The 16,151-nt window shown below is 46.2% G+C and overlaps 2 non-coding genes and 39 pseudogenes across 2 annotated transcripts; all 41 read right to left on the reverse strand.

The window, feature by feature from the left end:
• Positions 1 to 31: 31 nt before the first annotated feature.
• LOC140318793 (5S ribosomal RNA) lies at positions 32 to 150 on the reverse strand (annotated as a pseudogene).
• Positions 151 to 419: 269 nt separating this feature from the next.
• LOC140318805 (5S ribosomal RNA) lies at positions 420 to 538 on the reverse strand (annotated as a pseudogene).
• A 269-nt stretch (positions 539 to 807) lies between these two features.
• Positions 808 to 926, reverse strand: LOC140291914 (5S ribosomal RNA; annotated as a pseudogene).
• A 269-nt stretch (positions 927 to 1,195) lies between these two features.
• Positions 1,196 to 1,314, reverse strand: LOC140300929 (5S ribosomal RNA; annotated as a pseudogene).
• A 269-nt stretch (positions 1,315 to 1,583) lies between these two features.
• Positions 1,584 to 1,702, reverse strand: LOC140319563 (5S ribosomal RNA; annotated as a pseudogene).
• Positions 1,703 to 1,971: 269 nt separating this feature from the next.
• On the reverse strand, positions 1,972 to 2,090 carry LOC140318816 (5S ribosomal RNA; annotated as a pseudogene).
• Positions 2,091 to 2,359: 269 nt separating this feature from the next.
• LOC140285406 (5S ribosomal RNA) lies at positions 2,360 to 2,478 on the reverse strand (annotated as a pseudogene).
• Positions 2,479 to 2,747: 269 nt separating this feature from the next.
• Positions 2,748 to 2,866, reverse strand: LOC140291917 (5S ribosomal RNA; annotated as a pseudogene).
• Positions 2,867 to 3,135: 269 nt separating this feature from the next.
• Positions 3,136 to 3,254, reverse strand: LOC140318827 (5S ribosomal RNA; annotated as a pseudogene).
• Positions 3,255 to 3,523: 269 nt separating this feature from the next.
• On the reverse strand, positions 3,524 to 3,642 carry LOC140269460 (5S ribosomal RNA; annotated as a pseudogene).
• A 269-nt stretch (positions 3,643 to 3,911) lies between these two features.
• Positions 3,912 to 4,030, reverse strand: LOC140291918 (5S ribosomal RNA; annotated as a pseudogene).
• A 269-nt stretch (positions 4,031 to 4,299) lies between these two features.
• On the reverse strand, positions 4,300 to 4,418 carry LOC140318838 (5S ribosomal RNA; annotated as a pseudogene).
• A 269-nt stretch (positions 4,419 to 4,687) lies between these two features.
• Positions 4,688 to 4,806, reverse strand: LOC140318849 (5S ribosomal RNA; annotated as a pseudogene).
• Positions 4,807 to 5,075: 269 nt separating this feature from the next.
• LOC140291919 (5S ribosomal RNA) lies at positions 5,076 to 5,194 on the reverse strand (annotated as a pseudogene).
• A 269-nt stretch (positions 5,195 to 5,463) lies between these two features.
• Positions 5,464 to 5,582, reverse strand: LOC140300930 (5S ribosomal RNA; annotated as a pseudogene).
• A 269-nt stretch (positions 5,583 to 5,851) lies between these two features.
• On the reverse strand, positions 5,852 to 5,970 carry LOC140319575 (5S ribosomal RNA; annotated as a pseudogene).
• A 269-nt stretch (positions 5,971 to 6,239) lies between these two features.
• Positions 6,240 to 6,358, reverse strand: LOC140318860 (5S ribosomal RNA; annotated as a pseudogene).
• A 269-nt stretch (positions 6,359 to 6,627) lies between these two features.
• On the reverse strand, positions 6,628 to 6,746 carry LOC140285417 (5S ribosomal RNA; annotated as a pseudogene).
• Positions 6,747 to 7,015: 269 nt separating this feature from the next.
• Positions 7,016 to 7,134, reverse strand: LOC140291920 (5S ribosomal RNA; annotated as a pseudogene).
• A 269-nt stretch (positions 7,135 to 7,403) lies between these two features.
• Positions 7,404 to 7,522, reverse strand: LOC140297541 (5S ribosomal RNA). The gene has a single exon (XR_011913267.1). It is a non-coding gene; the product is annotated as a 5S ribosomal RNA (ribosomal RNA).
• A 266-nt stretch (positions 7,523 to 7,788) lies between these two features.
• On the reverse strand, positions 7,789 to 7,907 carry LOC140298667 (5S ribosomal RNA; annotated as a pseudogene).
• Positions 7,908 to 8,176: 269 nt separating this feature from the next.
• Positions 8,177 to 8,295, reverse strand: LOC140300931 (5S ribosomal RNA; annotated as a pseudogene).
• Positions 8,296 to 8,564: 269 nt separating this feature from the next.
• LOC140286541 (5S ribosomal RNA) lies at positions 8,565 to 8,683 on the reverse strand (annotated as a pseudogene).
• A 272-nt stretch (positions 8,684 to 8,955) lies between these two features.
• Positions 8,956 to 9,074, reverse strand: LOC140294700 (5S ribosomal RNA; annotated as a pseudogene).
• A 269-nt stretch (positions 9,075 to 9,343) lies between these two features.
• On the reverse strand, positions 9,344 to 9,462 carry LOC140269178 (5S ribosomal RNA; annotated as a pseudogene).
• Positions 9,463 to 9,731: 269 nt separating this feature from the next.
• LOC140318882 (5S ribosomal RNA) lies at positions 9,732 to 9,850 on the reverse strand (annotated as a pseudogene).
• Positions 9,851 to 10,119: 269 nt separating this feature from the next.
• LOC140279631 (5S ribosomal RNA) lies at positions 10,120 to 10,243 on the reverse strand (annotated as a pseudogene).
• A 269-nt stretch (positions 10,244 to 10,512) lies between these two features.
• LOC140292743 (5S ribosomal RNA) lies at positions 10,513 to 10,631 on the reverse strand (annotated as a pseudogene).
• Positions 10,632 to 10,903: 272 nt separating this feature from the next.
• LOC140293309 (5S ribosomal RNA) lies at positions 10,904 to 11,022 on the reverse strand (annotated as a pseudogene).
• Positions 11,023 to 11,291: 269 nt separating this feature from the next.
• On the reverse strand, positions 11,292 to 11,410 carry LOC140277396 (5S ribosomal RNA; annotated as a pseudogene).
• A 272-nt stretch (positions 11,411 to 11,682) lies between these two features.
• On the reverse strand, positions 11,683 to 11,801 carry LOC140300258 (5S ribosomal RNA; annotated as a pseudogene).
• A 266-nt stretch (positions 11,802 to 12,067) lies between these two features.
• Positions 12,068 to 12,186, reverse strand: LOC140292429 (5S ribosomal RNA; annotated as a pseudogene).
• Positions 12,187 to 12,455: 269 nt separating this feature from the next.
• LOC140277404 (5S ribosomal RNA) lies at positions 12,456 to 12,574 on the reverse strand (annotated as a pseudogene).
• Positions 12,575 to 12,846: 272 nt separating this feature from the next.
• LOC140317336 (5S ribosomal RNA) lies at positions 12,847 to 12,965 on the reverse strand (annotated as a pseudogene).
• A 266-nt stretch (positions 12,966 to 13,231) lies between these two features.
• Positions 13,232 to 13,350, reverse strand: LOC140292431 (5S ribosomal RNA; annotated as a pseudogene).
• A 269-nt stretch (positions 13,351 to 13,619) lies between these two features.
• LOC140298902 (5S ribosomal RNA) lies at positions 13,620 to 13,738 on the reverse strand. Its single transcript, XR_011914499.1, has one exon. It is a non-coding gene; the product is annotated as a 5S ribosomal RNA (ribosomal RNA).
• Positions 13,739 to 14,007: 269 nt separating this feature from the next.
• LOC140318893 (5S ribosomal RNA) lies at positions 14,008 to 14,126 on the reverse strand (annotated as a pseudogene).
• A 269-nt stretch (positions 14,127 to 14,395) lies between these two features.
• Positions 14,396 to 14,514, reverse strand: LOC140318904 (5S ribosomal RNA; annotated as a pseudogene).
• Positions 14,515 to 14,783: 269 nt separating this feature from the next.
• LOC140268503 (5S ribosomal RNA) lies at positions 14,784 to 14,907 on the reverse strand (annotated as a pseudogene).
• Positions 14,908 to 15,176: 269 nt separating this feature from the next.
• Positions 15,177 to 15,295, reverse strand: LOC140308211 (5S ribosomal RNA; annotated as a pseudogene).
• Positions 15,296 to 15,956: 661 nt separating this feature from the next.
• Positions 15,957 to 16,075, reverse strand: LOC140319358 (5S ribosomal RNA; annotated as a pseudogene).
• Positions 16,076 to 16,151: the final 76 nt, after the last annotated feature.

Genomic DNA, 16,151 nt, shown 5'->3' on the forward strand with positions numbered 1-16,151 from the left:
AAGACATGCAGGTGGTTGAGAGAAGAGAAAAAGCTTACAGCACCTGGTATTCCAAAGCAGTCTCCCATCCAAGTACTAACCAGGCCCAACCGTGCTTGGCTTCCGAGATCGGACAAGGTCGGATATGTTCAGGGTGGTGTGGCCGTAAGCAACAAAGTCTTTGACAAATGTGCATTATATAGGTACTGGAATCATACAGTTCCTCTATGTAACCAGATAATTGCCGAGAAAGGCTGATGTGTAGTGGGCATATATTCTTCCCTGATGTGATTATTCTCTGCAGCTGAAACTGAGACTCTCAGATCACTTTGTGTCTGCCAACAAAGCAGCAGCAGCTGAAGATGACCAACTTCCTCATGTGTCACAGGGTGATCAGATGTTACAACAAAAGACATGCAGGTGGTAGAGAGAAGAGAAAAAGCTTACAGCACCTGGTATTCCAAAGCAGTCTCCCATCCAAGTACTAACCAGGCCCAACCGTGCTTGGCTTCCGAGATCGGACAAGGTCGGATATGTTCAGGGTGGTGTGGCCGTAAGCAACAAAGTCTTTGACAAATGTGCATTATATAGGTACTGGAATCATACAGTTCCTCTATGTAACCAGATAATTGCCGAGAAAGGCTGACTTGTAGTGGGCATATCTTCTTCCCTGATGTGATTATTCTCTGCAGCTGAAACTGAGACTCTCAGATCACTTTGTGTCTGCCAACAAAGCAGCATTAGCTGAAGATGACCAACTTCCTCATGTGTCACAGGGTGATCAGACGTTGCAACAAAAGACATGCAGGTGGTAGAGAGAAGAGAAAAAGCTTACAGCACCTGGTATTCCCAAGCGGTCTCTCATCCAAGTACTAACCAGGCCCAACCCTCCTTGGCTTCTGTGAGCAGACGAGGTCAGACATATTCAGGGTGGTTTGGCCGTAAGCAACAATCTCTGTGACAAATGTGCATTATATAGGCAATGGAATCATACGGTTCCTCTATGCAACCAGATAATTGCCGAGAAAGGCTGATGTGTAGCGGGTAAATCATCTTCTCTGATGTGATCATTCTCTGCAACTGAAACTGAGACTCTCAGATCACTTCATGTCTGCCAACAAAGCAGCAGCAGCTGAAGATGACCAACTTCCTCATGTGTCACAGGGTGATCAGACGTTGCAACAAAAGACATGCAGGTGGTAGAGAGAAGAGAAAAAATTTACAGCACCTGGTATTCCCAAGTGGTCTCCCATCCAAGTACTAACCAGGCCCAACCCTGCTTGGCTTCCGAGATCAGACGAGGTCAGGCATGTTCCGGGTGGTGTGGCCGTAAGCAGCAATGTCTCTGACAAATGTGCATTATATAGGTACTGGAATAATACAGTTCCTCTATGTAACCAGATAATTGCCGAGAAAGGCTAACTTGTAGTGGGCACATCTTCTTCCCTGATGTGATTATTCTCTGCAGCTGAAACTGAGACTCTCAGATCACTTTGTGTCTGCCAACAAAGCAGCAGCAGCTGAAGATGACCAACTTCCTCATGTGTCACAGGGTGATCAGACGTTTCAACAAAAGACATGCAGGTGGTAGAGAGAAGAGAAAAAGCTTACAGCACCTGGTATTCCCAGACAGTCTACCATCCAAGTACTAACCAGGTCCAAACCTGCTTGGCTTCCGAGATCAGATGAGGTCGGGCATATTCAGGGTGGTGTGGCCGTAAGTAACCATAACTGTGACAAATGTGCATTATATAGGTACTGGAATCATACAGTTCCTCTATGTAACCAGATAATTGCAGAGAAAGGCTGACTTGTAGTGGGCACATCTTCTTCCCTGATGTGATAATTCTCTGCAGCTGAAACTGAGACTCTCAGATCACTTCGTGTCTGCCAACAAAGCAGCAGCAGCTGAAGATGACCAACTTCCTCATGTGTCACAGGGTGATCAGACTTTGCAACAAAAGACATGCAGGTGGTCGAGAGAAGAGAAAAAGCTTACAGCACCTGGTATTCCAAAGCAGTCTCCCATCCAAGTACTAACCAGGCCCAACCGTGCTTGGCTTCCGAGATCGGACAAGGTCGGATATGTTCAGGGTGGTGTGGCCGTAAGCAACAAAGTCTTTGACAAATGTGCATTATATAGGTACTGGAATCATACAGTTCCTCTATGTAACCAGATAATTGCCGAGAAAGGCTGATGTGTAGTGGGCATATATTCTTCCCTGATGTGATTATTCTCTGCAGCTGAAACTGAGACTCTCAGATCACTTTGTGTCTGCCAACAAAGCAGCAGCAGCTGAAGATGACCAACTTCCTCATGTGTCACAGGGTGATCAGATGTTACAACAAAAGACATGCAGGTGGTAGAGAGAAGAGAAAAAGCTTACAGCACCTGGTATTCCAAAGCAGTCTCCCATCCAAGTACTAACCAGGCCCAACCGTGCTTGGCTTCCGAGATCGGACAAGGCCGGATATGTTCAGGGTGGTGTGGCCGTAAGCAACAAAGTCTTTGACAAATGTGCATTATATAGGTACTGGAATCATACAGTTCCTCTATGTAACCAGATAATTGCCGAGAAAGGCTGATGTGTAGTGGGCATATCTTCTTCCCTGATGTGATTATTCTATGCAGCTGAAACTGAGACTCTCAGATCACTTTGTGTCTGCCAACAAAGCAGCAGCAGCTGAAGATGACCAACTTCCTCATGTGTCACAGGGTGATCAGACGTTGCAACAAAAGACATGCAGGTGGTAGAGAGAAGAGAAAAAGCTTACAGCACCTGGTATTCCCAAGCGGTCTCTCATCCAAGTACTAACCAGGCCCAACCCTCCTTGGCTTCTGTGAGCAGACGAGGTCAGACATATTCAGGGTGGTTTGGCCGTAAGCAACAATCTCTGTGACAAATGTGCATTATATAGGCAATGGAATCATATGGTTCCTCTATGTAACAAGATAATTGCCGAGAAAGGCTGATATGTAGTGGGCACATCTTGTTCCCTGACGTGATAATTTTCTCCAGCTGAAAATGAGACTCTAAGATCACTTCGTGTCTGCCAACAAAGCAGCAGCAGCTGAAGATGACCAACTTCCTCATGTGTCACAGGGTGATCAGACGTTGCAACAAAAGACATGCAGGTGGTTGAGAGAAGAGAAAAAGCTTACAGCACCTGGTATTCCAAAGCAGTCTCCCATCCAAGTACTAACCAGGCCCAACCGTGCTTGGCTTCCGAGATCGGACAAGGTCGGATATGTTCAGGGTGGTGTGGCCGTAAGCAACAAAGTCTTTGACAAATGTGCATTATATAGGTACTGGAATCATACAGTTCCTCTATGTAACCAGATAATTGCCGAGAAAGGCTGATGTGTAGTGGGCATATATTCTTCCCTGATGTGATTATTCTCTGCAGCTGAAACTGAGACTCTCAGATCACTTTGTGTCTGCCAACAAAGCAGCAGCAGCTGAAGATGACCAACTTCCTCATGTGTCACAGGGTGATCAGATGTTACAACAAAAGACATGCAGGTGGTAGAGAGAAGAGAAAAAGCTTACAGCACCTGGTATTCCAAAGCAGTCTCCCATCCAAGTACTAACCAGGCCCAACCGTGCTTGGCTTCCGAGATCTGACAAGGTCGGATATGTTCAGGGTGGTGTGGCCGTAAGCAACAAAGTCTTTGACAAATGTGCATTATATAGGTACTGGAATCATACAGTTCCTCTATGTAACCAGATAATTGCCGAGAAAGGCTGACTTGTAGTGGGCATATCTTCTTCCCTGATGTGATTATTCTCTGCAGCTGAAACTGAGACTCTCAGATCACTTTGTGTCTGCCAACAAAGCAGCATTAGCTGAAGATGACCAACTTCCTCATGTGTCACAGGGTGATCAGACGTTGCAACAAAAGACATGCAGGTGGTAGAGAGAAGAGAAAAAGCTTACAGCACCTGGTATTCCCAAGCGGTCTCTCATCCAAGTACTAACCAGGCCCAACCCTCCTTGGCTTCTGTGAGCAGACGAGGTCAGACATATTCAGGGTGGTTTGGCCGTAAGCAACAATCTCTGTGACAAATGTGCATTATATAGGCAATGGAATCATACGGTTCCTCTATGCAACCAGATAATTGCCGAGAAAGGCTGATGTGTAGCGGGTAAATCATCTTCTCTGATGTGATCATTCTCTGCAACTGAAACTGAGACTCTCAGATCACTTCATGTCTGCCAACAAAGCAGCAGCAGCTGAAGATGACCAACTTCCTCATGTGTCACAGGGTGATCAGACGTTGCAACAAAAGACATGCAGGTGGTTGAGAGAAGAGAAAAAGCTTACAGCACCTGGTATTCCAAAGCAGTCTCCCATCCAAGTACTAACCAGGCCCAACCGTGCTTGGCTTCCGAGATCGGACAAGGTCGGATATGTTCAGGGTGGTGTGGCCGTAAGCAACAAAGTCTTTGACAAATGTGCATTATATAGGTACTGGAATCATACAGTTCCTCTATGTAACCAGATAATTGCCGAGAAAGGCTGATGTGTAGTGGGCATATATTCTTCCCTGATGTGATTATTCTCTGCAGCTGAAACTGAGACTCTCAGATCACTTTGTGTCTGCCAACAAAGCAGCAGCAGCTGAAGATGACCAACTTCCTCATGTGTCACAGGGTGATCAGATGTTACAACAAAAGACATGCAGGTGGTAGAGAGAAGAGAAAAAGCTTACAGCACCTGGTATTCCAAAGCAGTCTCCCATCCAAGTACTAACCAGGCCCAACCGTGCTTGGCTTCCGAGATCGGACAAGGTCGGATATGTTCAGGGTGGTGTGGCCGTAAGCAACAAAGTCTTTGACAAATGTGCATTATATAGGTACTGGAATCATACAGTTCCTCTATGTAACCAGATAATTGCCGAGAAAGGCTGACTTGTAGTGGGCATATCTTCTTCCCTGATGTGATTATTCTCTGCAGCTGAAACTGAGACTCTCAGATCACTTTGTGTCTGCCAACAAAGCAGCATTAGCTGAAGATGACCAACTTCCTCATGTGTCACAGGGTGATCAGACGTTGCAACAAAAGACATGCAGGTGGTAGAGAGAAGAGAAAAAGCTTACAGCACCTGGTATTCCCAAGCGGTCTCTCATCCAAGTACTAACCAGGCCCAACCCTCCTTGGCTTCTGTGAGCAGACGAGGTCAGACATATTCAGGGTGGTTTGGCCGTAAGCAACAATCTCTGTGACAAATGTGCATTATATAGGCAATGGAATCATACGGTTCCTCTATGCAACCAGATAATTGCCGAGAAAGGCTGATGTGTAGCGGGTAAATCATCTTCTCTGATGTGATCATTCTCTGCAACTGAAACTGAGACTCTCAGATCACTTCATGTCTGCCAACAAAGCAGCAGCAGCTGAAGATGACCAACTTCCTCATGTGTCACAGGGTGATCAGACGTTGCAACAAAAGACATGCAGGTGGTAGAGAGAAGAGAAAAAATTTACAGCACCTGGTATTCCCAAGTGGTCTCCCATCCAAGTACTAACCAGGCCCAACCCTGCTTGGCTTCCGAGATCAGACGAGGTCAGGCATGTTCCGGGTGGTGTGGCCGTAAGCAGCAATGTCTCTGACAAATGTGCATTATATAGGTACTGGAATAATACAGTTCCTCTATGTAACCAGATAATTGCCGAGAAAGGCTAACTTGTAGTGGGCACATCTTCTTCCCTGATGTGATTATTCTCTGCAGCTGAAACTGAGACTCTCAGATCACTTTGTGTCTGCCAACAAAGCAGCAGCAGCTGAAGATGACCAACTTCCTCATGTGTCACAGGGTGATCAGACGTTTCAACAAAAGACATGCAGGTGGTAGAGAGAAGAGAAAAAGCTTACAGCACCTGGTATTCCCAGACAGTCTACCATCCAAGTACTAACCAGGTCCAAACCTGCTTGGCTTCCGAGATCAGATGAGGTCGGGCATATTCAGGGTGGTGTGGCCGTAAGTAACCATAACTGTGACAAATGTGCATTATATAGGTACTGGAATCATACAGTTCCTCTATGTAACCAGATAATTGCAGAGAAAGGCTGACTTGTAGTGGGCACATCTTCTTCCCTGATGTGATAATTCTCTGCAGCTGAAACTGAGACTCTCAGATCACTTCGTGTCTGCCAACAAAGCAGCAGCAGCTGAAGATGACCAACTTCCTCATGTGTCACAGGGTGATCAGACTTTGCAACAAAAGACATGCAGGTGGTCGAGAGAAGAGAAAAAGCTTACAGCACCTGGTATTCCAAAGCAGTCTCCCATCCAAGTACTAACCAGGCCCAACCGTGCTTGGCTTCCGAGATCGGACAAGGTCGGATATGTTCAGGGTGGTGTGGCCGTAAGCAACAAAGTCTTTGACAAATGTGCATTATATAGGTACTGGAATCATACAGTTCCTCTATGTAACCAGATAATTGCCGAGAAAGGCTGATGTGTAGTGGGCATATATTCTTCCCTGATGTGATTATTCTCTGCAGCTGAAACTGAGACTCTCAGATCACTTTGTGTCTGCCAACAAAGCAGCAGCAGCTGAAGATGACCAACTTCCTCATGTGTCACAGGGTGATCAGATGTTACAACAAAAGACATGCAGGTGGTAGAGAGAAGAGAAAAAGCTTACAGCACCTGGTATTCCAAAGCAGTCTCCCATCCAAGTACTAACCAGGCCCAACCGTGCTTGGCTTCCGAGATCGGACAAGGCCGGATATGTTCAGGGTGGTGTGGCCGTAAGCAACAAAGTCTTTGACAAATGTGCATTATATAGGTACTGGAATCATACAGTTCCTCTATGTAACCAGATAATTGCCGAGAAAGGCTGATGTGTAGTGGGCATATCTTCTTCCCTGATGTGATTATTCTCTGCAGCTGAAACTGAGACTCTCAGATCACTTTGTGTCTGCCAACAAAGCAGCAGCAGCTGAAGATGACCAACTTCCTCATGTGTCACAGGGTGATCAGACGTTGCAACAAAAGACATGCAGGTGGTAGAGAGAAGAGAAAAAGCTTACAGCACCTGGTATTCCCAAGCGGTCTCTCATCCAAGTACTAACCAGGCCCAACCCTCCTTGGCTTCTGTGAGCAGACGAGGTCAGACATATTCAGGGTGGTTTGGCCGTAAGCAACAATCTCTGTGACAAATGTGCATTATATAGGCAATGGAATCATATGGTTCCTCTATGTAACAAGATAATTGCCGAGAAAGGCTGATATGTAGTGGGCACATCTTGTTCCCTGACGTGATAATTTTCTCCAGCTGAAAATGAGACTCTAAGATCACTTCGTGTCTGCCAACAAAGCAGCAGCAGCTGAAGATGACCAACTTCCTCATGTGTCACAGGGTGATCAGACGTTGCAACAAAAGACATGCAGGTGGTTGAGAGAAGAGAAAAAGCTTACAGCACCTGGTATTCCCAAGCGGTCTCCCATCCAAGTACTAACCAGGCCCAACCCTGCTTGGCTTCCAAGATCAGACGAGGTCGGGCATATTCAGGGTGGTGTGGCCGTAAGTAACAATGTCTGTGACAAATATAAACTGTATAGGTACTGGAATCATACGGTTCCTCTATGCAACCAGATAATTGCCAAGAAAGGCTGATAAGTAGTGGAAACATCTTCCCTGACGTGATTATTCTCTCCAGCTGAAACTGAGACTCTCATATCACTTCGTGTCTGCCAACAAAGCAGCAGCAGCTGAAGATGACCAACTTCCTCATGTGTCACAGGGCGATCAGACATTGCAACAAAAGACATGTAGGTGGGAGAGAGAAGAGAATCAGCTTACAGCACCTGGTATTCCCAAGTGGTCTCCCATTCAAGTACTAACCAGGCCCAACCCTGCTTGGCTTCCGAGATCAGGCGAGGTCAGGCATGTTCCGGGTGGTGTGGCCGTAAGCAGCAATGTCTCTGACAAATGTGCATTATATAGGTACTGGAATCATACGGTTCCTCTATGTAACCAGATAATTGCCGAGAAAGGCTGATGTGTAGCGGGTAAATCATCTTCTCTGATGTGATCATTCTCTGCAACTGAAACTGAGACTCTCAGATCACTTCATGTCTGCCAACAAAGCAGCAGCAGCTGAAGATGACCAACTTCCTCATGTGTCACAGGGTGATCAGACGTTGCAACAAAAGACATGCAGGTGGTAGAGAGAAGAGAAAAAATTTACAGCACCTGGTATTCCCAAGTGGTCTCCCATCCAAGTACTAACCAGGCCCAACCCTGCTTGGCTTCCGAGATCAGACGAGGTCAGGCATGTTCCGGGTGGTGTGGCCGTAAGCAGCAATGTCTCTGACAAATGTGCATTATATAGGTACTGGAATCATACGGTTCCTCTATGCAACCAGATAATTGCCGAGAAAGGCTGATGTGTAGCGGGTAAATCATCTTCTCTGATGTGATCATTCTCTGCAACTGAAACTGAGACTCTCAGATCACTTCATGTCTGCCAACAAAGCAGCAGAAGCTGAAGATGACCAACTTCCTCATGTGTCACAGGGTGATCAGACGTTGCAACAAAAGACATGCAGGTGGTAGAGAGAAGAGAAAAAGCTTACAGCACCTGGTATTCGCAAGCGGTCTCCCATTCAAGAACTAACCAGGCCCAACCCTGCTTGGCTTCCGAGATCAGACGAGGTCGAGCTTATTCAGGGTGGTGTGGCGGTAAGCAACAATATCTGGTGCAAATGTGTATTATATAGGTACTGGGATCATACACTTCCTCTATGTAACCAGATAATTGCCGAGAAAGGCTGACTCTTAGTGGGCACATCTTCCTCCTTGATGTGATTATTCTCTGGAGCTGAAACTGAGACTCTCAGATCACTTCATGTCTGCCAACAAAGCAGCAGCAGCAGCTGAAGATGACCAACTTCCTCATGTGTCACAGGGTGATCAGACGTTGCAACAAAAGACATGCAGGTTGTAGAGAGAAGAGAAAAAGCTTACAGCAAATGGTATTTTCAAGCGGTCTCCCACCCAAGTACTAAACAGGCCCAACCCTGCTTGGCTTCCGAGATCAGACGAGGTCAGGCATATTGAGGGTGGTGTGGCCGTAAGCAACAATGTCTGTGACAAATGTGCATTATATAAGTACAGGAATCATACGGTTCCTCTATGTAACCAGATAATTGCTGAGAAAGGCTGATGTGTAGTGGGCACATCTTCTTCCCTGACGTGATTATTCTCTTCAGCTGAAACTGAGACTCTCAGATCACTTCGTGTCTTCAAACAAAGCAGCAGCAGCTGAAGATGACCAACTTCCTCATGTGTCACAGGGTGATCAGACGTTGCAACAAAAGACATGCAGGTGGTAGAGAGAAGAGAAAAAACTTAAAGCACCTGGTATTCCCAAGAGGTCTTCCATCCAAGTACTAACCAGGCCCAACCCTCCTTGGCTTCCGAGATCAGACGAGGTCGGGCATGTTCAGGGTGGTGTGGCCGTAAGCAACCATAACTGTGACAAATGTGCATTATATAGGTACTGGAATCATACAGTTCCTCTATGTAACCAGATAATTGCAGAGAAAGGCTGACTTGTAGTGGGCACATCTTCTTCCCTGATGTGATAATTCTCTGCAGCTGAAACTGAGACTCTCAGATCACTTCGTGTCTGCCAACAAAGCAGCAGCAGCTGAAGATGACCAACTTCCTCATGTGTCACAGGGTGATCAGATGTTACAACAAAAGACATGCAGGTGGTCGAGAGAAGAGAAAAAGCTTACAGCACCTGGTATTCCAAAGCAGTCTCCCATCCAAGTACTAACCAGGCCCAACCGTGCTTGGCTTCCGAGATCGGACAAGGTCGGATATGTTCAGGGTGGTGTGGCCGTAAGCAACAAAGTCTTTGACAAATGTGCATTATATAGGTACTGGAATCATACAGTTCCTCTATGTAACCAGATAATTGCCGAGAAAGGCTGATGTGTAGTGGGCATATATTCTTCCCTGATGTGATTATTCTCTGCAGCTGAAACTGAGACTCTCAGATCACTTTGTGTCTGCCAACAAAGCAGCAGCAGCTGAAGATGACCAACTTCCTCATGTGTCACAGGGTGATCAGATGTTACAACAAAAGACATGCAGGTGGTAGAGAGAAGAGAAAAAGCTTACAGCACCTGGTATTCCCAAGCAGTCTCCCACCCAAGTACTAACCAGGCAAAACCCTGCTTGGCTTCCGAGATCAGACGAGATCGGGCATATTATATTCAGGGTGGTGTGGCCGTAAGCGACAATCTCTGTGACAAATGTGTATTATATAGGTACTGGAATCATACACTTCCTCTATGTAACCAGATAATTGCCGAGAAAGGCTGACTCTTAGTGGGCACATCTTCCTTCTTGATGTGATCATTCTCTTCAGCTGAAACTGAGACTCTCAGATCACTTCGTGTCTGCCAACAAAGCAGCAGAAGCTGAAGATGACCAACTTCCTCATGTGTCACAGGGTGATCAGACGTTGCAACAAAAGACATGCAGGTGGTAGAGAGAAGAGAAAAAGCTTACAGCACCTGGTATTCGCAAGCGGTCTCCCATTCAAGAACTAACCAGGCCCAATCCTGCTTGGCTTCCGAGATCAGACGAGGTCGAGCTTATTCAGGGTGGTGTGGCGGTAAGCAACAATATCTGGTACAAATGTGTATTATATAGGTACTGGAATCATACACTTCCTCTATGTAACCAGATAATTGCCGAGAAAGGCTGACTCTTAGTGGGCACATCTTCCACCTTGATGTGATTATTCTCTGGAGCTGAAACTGAGACTCTCAGATCACTTCATGTCTGCCAACAAAGCAGTAGCAGCAGCTGAAGATGACCAACTTCCTCATGTGTCACAGGGTGATCAGACGTTGCAACAAAAGACATGCAGGTTGTAGAGAGAAGAGAAAAAGCTTACAGCAAATGGTATTTTCAAGCGGTCTCCCACCCAAGTACTAACCAGGCCCAACCCTGCTTGGCTTCCGAGATCAGACGAGGTCAGGCATATTGAGGGTGGTGTGGCCGTAAGCAACAATGTCAGTGACAAATGTGCATTATATAAGTACAGGAATCATACGGTTCCTCTATGTAACCAGATAATTGCTGAGAAAGGCTGATGTGTAGTGGGCACATCTTCTTCCCTGACGTGATTATTCTCTTCAGCTGAAACTGAGACTCTCAGATCACTTCGTGTCTTCAAACAAAGCAGCAGCAGCTGAAGATGACCAACTTCCTCATGTGTCACAGGGTGATCAGACGTTGCAACAAAAGACATGCAGGTTGTAGAGAGAAGAGAAAACGCTTACAGCACCTGGTATTCCCAAGCAGTCTCCCATTGAAGTACTAACCAGGCCCAACCCTCCTTGGCTTCCGAGATCAGACGAGGTCGGGCATATTCAGGGTGGTGTGGCCGTAAGGAACAATTTCTGTGACAAATGTGCATTATATAAGTACTGGAATCATACACTTCCTCTATGTAACCAGATAATTTCCAAGAAAGGCTGACTCTTAGTGGGCACATCTTCCTTCTTGATGTGATCATTCTCTTCAGCTGAAACTGAGACTCTCAGATCACTTCGTGTCTGCCAACAAAGCAGCAGCAGCTGCTGAAGATGACCAACTTCCTCATGTGTCACAGGGTGATCAGACGTTGCAACAAAAGACATGCAGGTGGTTGAGAGAAGAGAAAAAGCTTACAGCACCTGGTATTCCCAAGCTGTCTCCCATCCAAGTACTAACCAGGCCCAACCCTGCTTGGCTTCCAAGATCAGACGAGGTCGGGCATTTTCAGAGTGGTGTGGCCGTAAGCAACAATGTCTGTGACAAATATAAACTGTATAGGTACTGGAATCATACGGTTCCTCTATGCAACCAGATAATTGCCAAGAAAGGCTGATAAGTAGTGGAAACATCTTCCCTGACGTGATTATTCTCTCCAGCTGAAACTGAGACTCTCATATCACTTCGTGTCTGCCAACAAAGCAGCAGCAGCTGAAGATGATCAACTTCCTCATGTGTCACAGGGCGATCAGACATTGCAACAAAAGACATGCAGGTGGTAGAGAGAAGAGAAAAAATTTACAGCACCTGGTATTCCCAAGCAGTCTCCCATTCAAGTACTAACAAGGCCCAACCCTGCTTGGGTTCTGAGATCAGACGAGGTCGGGCATATTCAGGGTGGTGTGGCCGTAAGTAACAATGTCTGTGACAAATGTGCATTATATAGGTACTGGAATCATACGGTTCCTCTATGCAACCAGATAATTGCCAAGAAAGGCTAACTTGTAGTGGGCACATCTTCTTCCCTGATGTGATTATTCTCTGCAGCTGAAACTGAGACTCTCAGATCACTTCGTGTCTGCCAACAAAGCAGCAGCAGCTGAAGATGACCAACTTCCTCATGTGTCACAGGGTGATCAGACGTTGCAACAAAAGACATGCAGGTGGTAGAGAGAAGAGAAAACGCTTACAGCACCTGGTATTCCCAAGCAGTCTCCCATTGAAGTACTAACCAGGCCCAACCCTCCTTGGCTTCCGAGATCAGACGAGGTCGGGCATATTCAGGGTGGTGTGGCCGTAAGGAACAATTTCAGTGACAAATGTGCATTATATAAGTACTGGAATCATACACTTCCTCTATGTAACCAGATAATTTCCGAGAAAGGCTCACTTGTTATGGGCACATCTTCTTCCCTGATGTGATCATTCTCTGCAGCTGAAACTGAGACTCTCAGATCACTTCGTGTCTGCCAACAAAGCAGCAGCAGCTGCTGAAGATGACCAACTTCCTCATGTGTCACAGGGTGATCAGACGTTGCAACAAAAGACATGCAGGTGGTAGAGAGAAGAGAAAAAGCTTAAAGCACCTGGTATTCCCAAGAGGTCTTCCATCCAAGTACTAACCAGGCCCAACCCTCCTTGGCTTCCGAGATCAGACGAGGTCGGGCATATTCAGAGTGGTGTGGCCGTAAGCAACAATGTCTGTGACAAATATAAACTGTATAGGTACTGGAATCATACGGTTCCTCTATGCAACCAGATAATTGCCAAGAAAGGCTGATAAGTAGTGGAAACATCTTCCCTGACGTGATTATTCTCTCCAGCTGAAACTGAGACTCTCATATCACTTCGTGTCTGCCAACAAAGCAGCAGCAGCTGAAGATGATCAACTTCCTCATGTGTCACAGGGCGATCAGACATTGCAACAAAAGACATGCAGGTGGTAGAGAGAAGAGAAAAAATTTACAGCACCTGGTATTCCCAAGCAGTCTCCCATTCAAGTACTAACAAGGCCCAACCCTGCTTGGGTTCTGAGATCAGACGAGGTCGGGCATATTCAGGGTGGTGTGGCCGTAAGTAACAATGTCTGTGACAAATGTGCATTATATAGGTACTGGAATCATACGGTTCCTCTATGCAACCAGATAATTGCCAAGAAAGGCTAACTTGTAGTGGGCACATCTTCTTCCCTGATGTGATTATTCTCTGCAGCTGAAACTGAGACTCTCAGATCACTTCGTGTCTGCCAACAAAGCAGCAGCAGCTGAAGATGACCAACTTCCTCATGTGTCACAGGGTGATCAGACGTTGCAACAAAAGACATGCAGGTGGTAGAGAGAAGAGAAAAAGCTTACAGCACCTGGTATTCCCAAGCAGTCTCCCATCCAAGTACTAACCAGGTCCAAACCTGCTTGGCTTCCGAGATCAGATGAGGTCGGGCATATTCAGGGTGGTGTGGCCGTAAGCAACCATAACTGTGACAAATGTGCATTATATAGGTACTGGAATCATACAGTTCCTCTATGTAACCAGATAATTGCAGAGAAAGGCTGACTCTTAGTGGGCACATCTTCTTCCCTGATGTGATAAGTCTCTGCAGCTGAAACTGAGACTCTCAGATCACTTCGTGTCTGCCAACAAAGCAGCAGCAGCTGAAGATGACCAACTTCCTCATGTGTCACAGGGTGATCAGACTTTGCAACAAAAGACATGCAGGTGGTCGAGAGAAGAGAAAAAGCTTACAGCACCTGGTATTCCAAAGCAGTCTCCCATCCAAGTACTAACCAGGCCCAACCGTGCTTGGCTTCCGAGATCGGACAAGGTCGGATATGTTCAGGGTGGTGTGGCCGTAAGCAACAAAGTCTTTGACAAATGTGCATTATATAGGTACTGGAATCATACAGTTCCTCTATGTAACCAGAGAATTGCCGAGAAAGGCTGATGTGTAGTGGGCATATATTCTTCCCTGATGTGATTATTCTCTGCAGCTGAAACTGAGACTCTCAGATCACTTTGTGTCTGCCAACAAAGCAGCAGCAGCTGAAGATGATCAACTTCCTCATGTGTCACAGGGTGATCAGATGTTACAACAAAAGACATGCAGGTGGTAGAGAGAAGAGAAAAAGCTTACAGCACCTGGTATTCCAAAGCAGTCTCCCATCCAAGTACTAACCAGGCCCAACCGTGCTTGGCTTCCGAGATCGGACAAGGTCGGATATGTTCAGGGTGGTGTGGCCGTAAGCAACAAAGTCTTTGACAAATGTGCATTATATAGGTACTGGAATCATACAGTTCCTCTATGTAACCAGATAATTGCCGAGAAAGGCTGATGTGTAGTGGGCATATCTTCTTCCCTGATGTGATTATTCTCTGCAGCTGAAACTGAGACTCTCAGATCACTTTGTGTCTGCCAACAAAGCAGCAGCAGCTGAAGATGACCAACTTCCTCATGTGTCACAGGGTGATCAGATGTTACAACAAAAGACATGCAGGTGGTAGAGAGAAGAGAAAAAGCTTACAGCACCTGGTATTCCCAAGCAGTCTCCCACCCAAGTACTAACCAGGCACAACCCTGCTTGGCTTCCGAGATCAGACGAGGTCGGGCATATTATATTCAGGGTGGTGTGGCCGTAAGCGACAATCTCTGTGACAAATGTGTATTATATAGGTACTGGAATCATACACTTCCTCTATGTAACCAGATAATTGCCGAGAAAGGCTGACTCTTAGTGGGCACATCTTCCTTCTTGATGTGATCATTCTCTTCAGCTGAAACTGAGACTCTCAGATCACTTCGTGTCTGCCAACAAAGCAGCAGAAGCTGAAGATGACCAACTTCCTCATGTGTCACAGGGTGATCAGACATTGCAACAAAAGACATGCAGGTTGTAGAGAGAAGAGAAAAAGCTTACAGCACCTGGTATTCGCAAGCGGTCTCCCATTCAAGAACTAACCAGGCCCAACCCTGCTTGGCTTCCGAGATCAGACGAGGTCGAGCTTATTCAGGGTGGTGTGGCTGTAAGCAACAATATCTGGTACAAATGTGTATTATATAGGTACTGGAATCATACACTTCCTCTATGTAACCAGATAATTGCCGAGAAAGGCTGACTCTTAGTGGGCACATCTTCTTCCCTGATGTGATTATTCTCTGGAGCTGAAACTGAGACTCTCAGATCACTTCATGTCTGCCAACAAAGCAGCAGCAGCAGCTGAAGATGATCAACTTCCTCATGTGTCAGAGGGTGATCAGACGTTGCAACAAAAGACATGCAGGTTGTAGAGAGAAGAGAAAAAGCTTACAGCAAATGGTATTTTCAAGCGGTCTCCCACCCAAGTACTAACCAGAACCAACCCTGCTTGGCTTCCGAGATCAGACGAGGTCAGGCATATTGAGCGGTGGTGTGGCCGTAAGCAACAATGTCTGTGACAAATGTGCATTATATAAGTACAGGAATCATACGGTTCCTCTATGTAACCAGATAATTGCTGAGAAAGGCTGATGTGTAGTGGGCACATCTTCTTCCCTGACGTGATTATTCTCTTCAGCTGAAACTGAGACTCTCAGATCACTTCGTGTCTTCCAACAAAGCAGCAGCAGCTGAAGATGACCAACTTCCTCATGTGTCACAGGGTGATCAGACGTTGCAACAAAAGACATGCAGGTTGTAGAGAGAAGAGAAAACGCTTACAGCACCTGGTATTCCCAAGCAGTCTCCCATTGAAGTACTAACCAGGCCCAACCCTCCTTATCTTCCGAGATCAGACGAGGTCGGGCATATTCAGGGTGGTGTGGCCGTAAGGAACAATTTCTGTGACAAATGTGCATTATATAAGTACTGGAATCATACACTTCCTCTATGTAACCAGATAATTTCCG

This window comes from Leuresthes tenuis, unplaced genomic scaffold (genome assembly GCF_036924035.1).
Source record: "Leuresthes tenuis unplaced genomic scaffold, fLeuTen1.0.hap1 SCAF_1, whole genome shotgun sequence".
NCBI classification, from domain to species: Eukaryota; Metazoa; Chordata; class Actinopteri; order Atheriniformes; family Atherinopsidae; genus Leuresthes; species Leuresthes tenuis.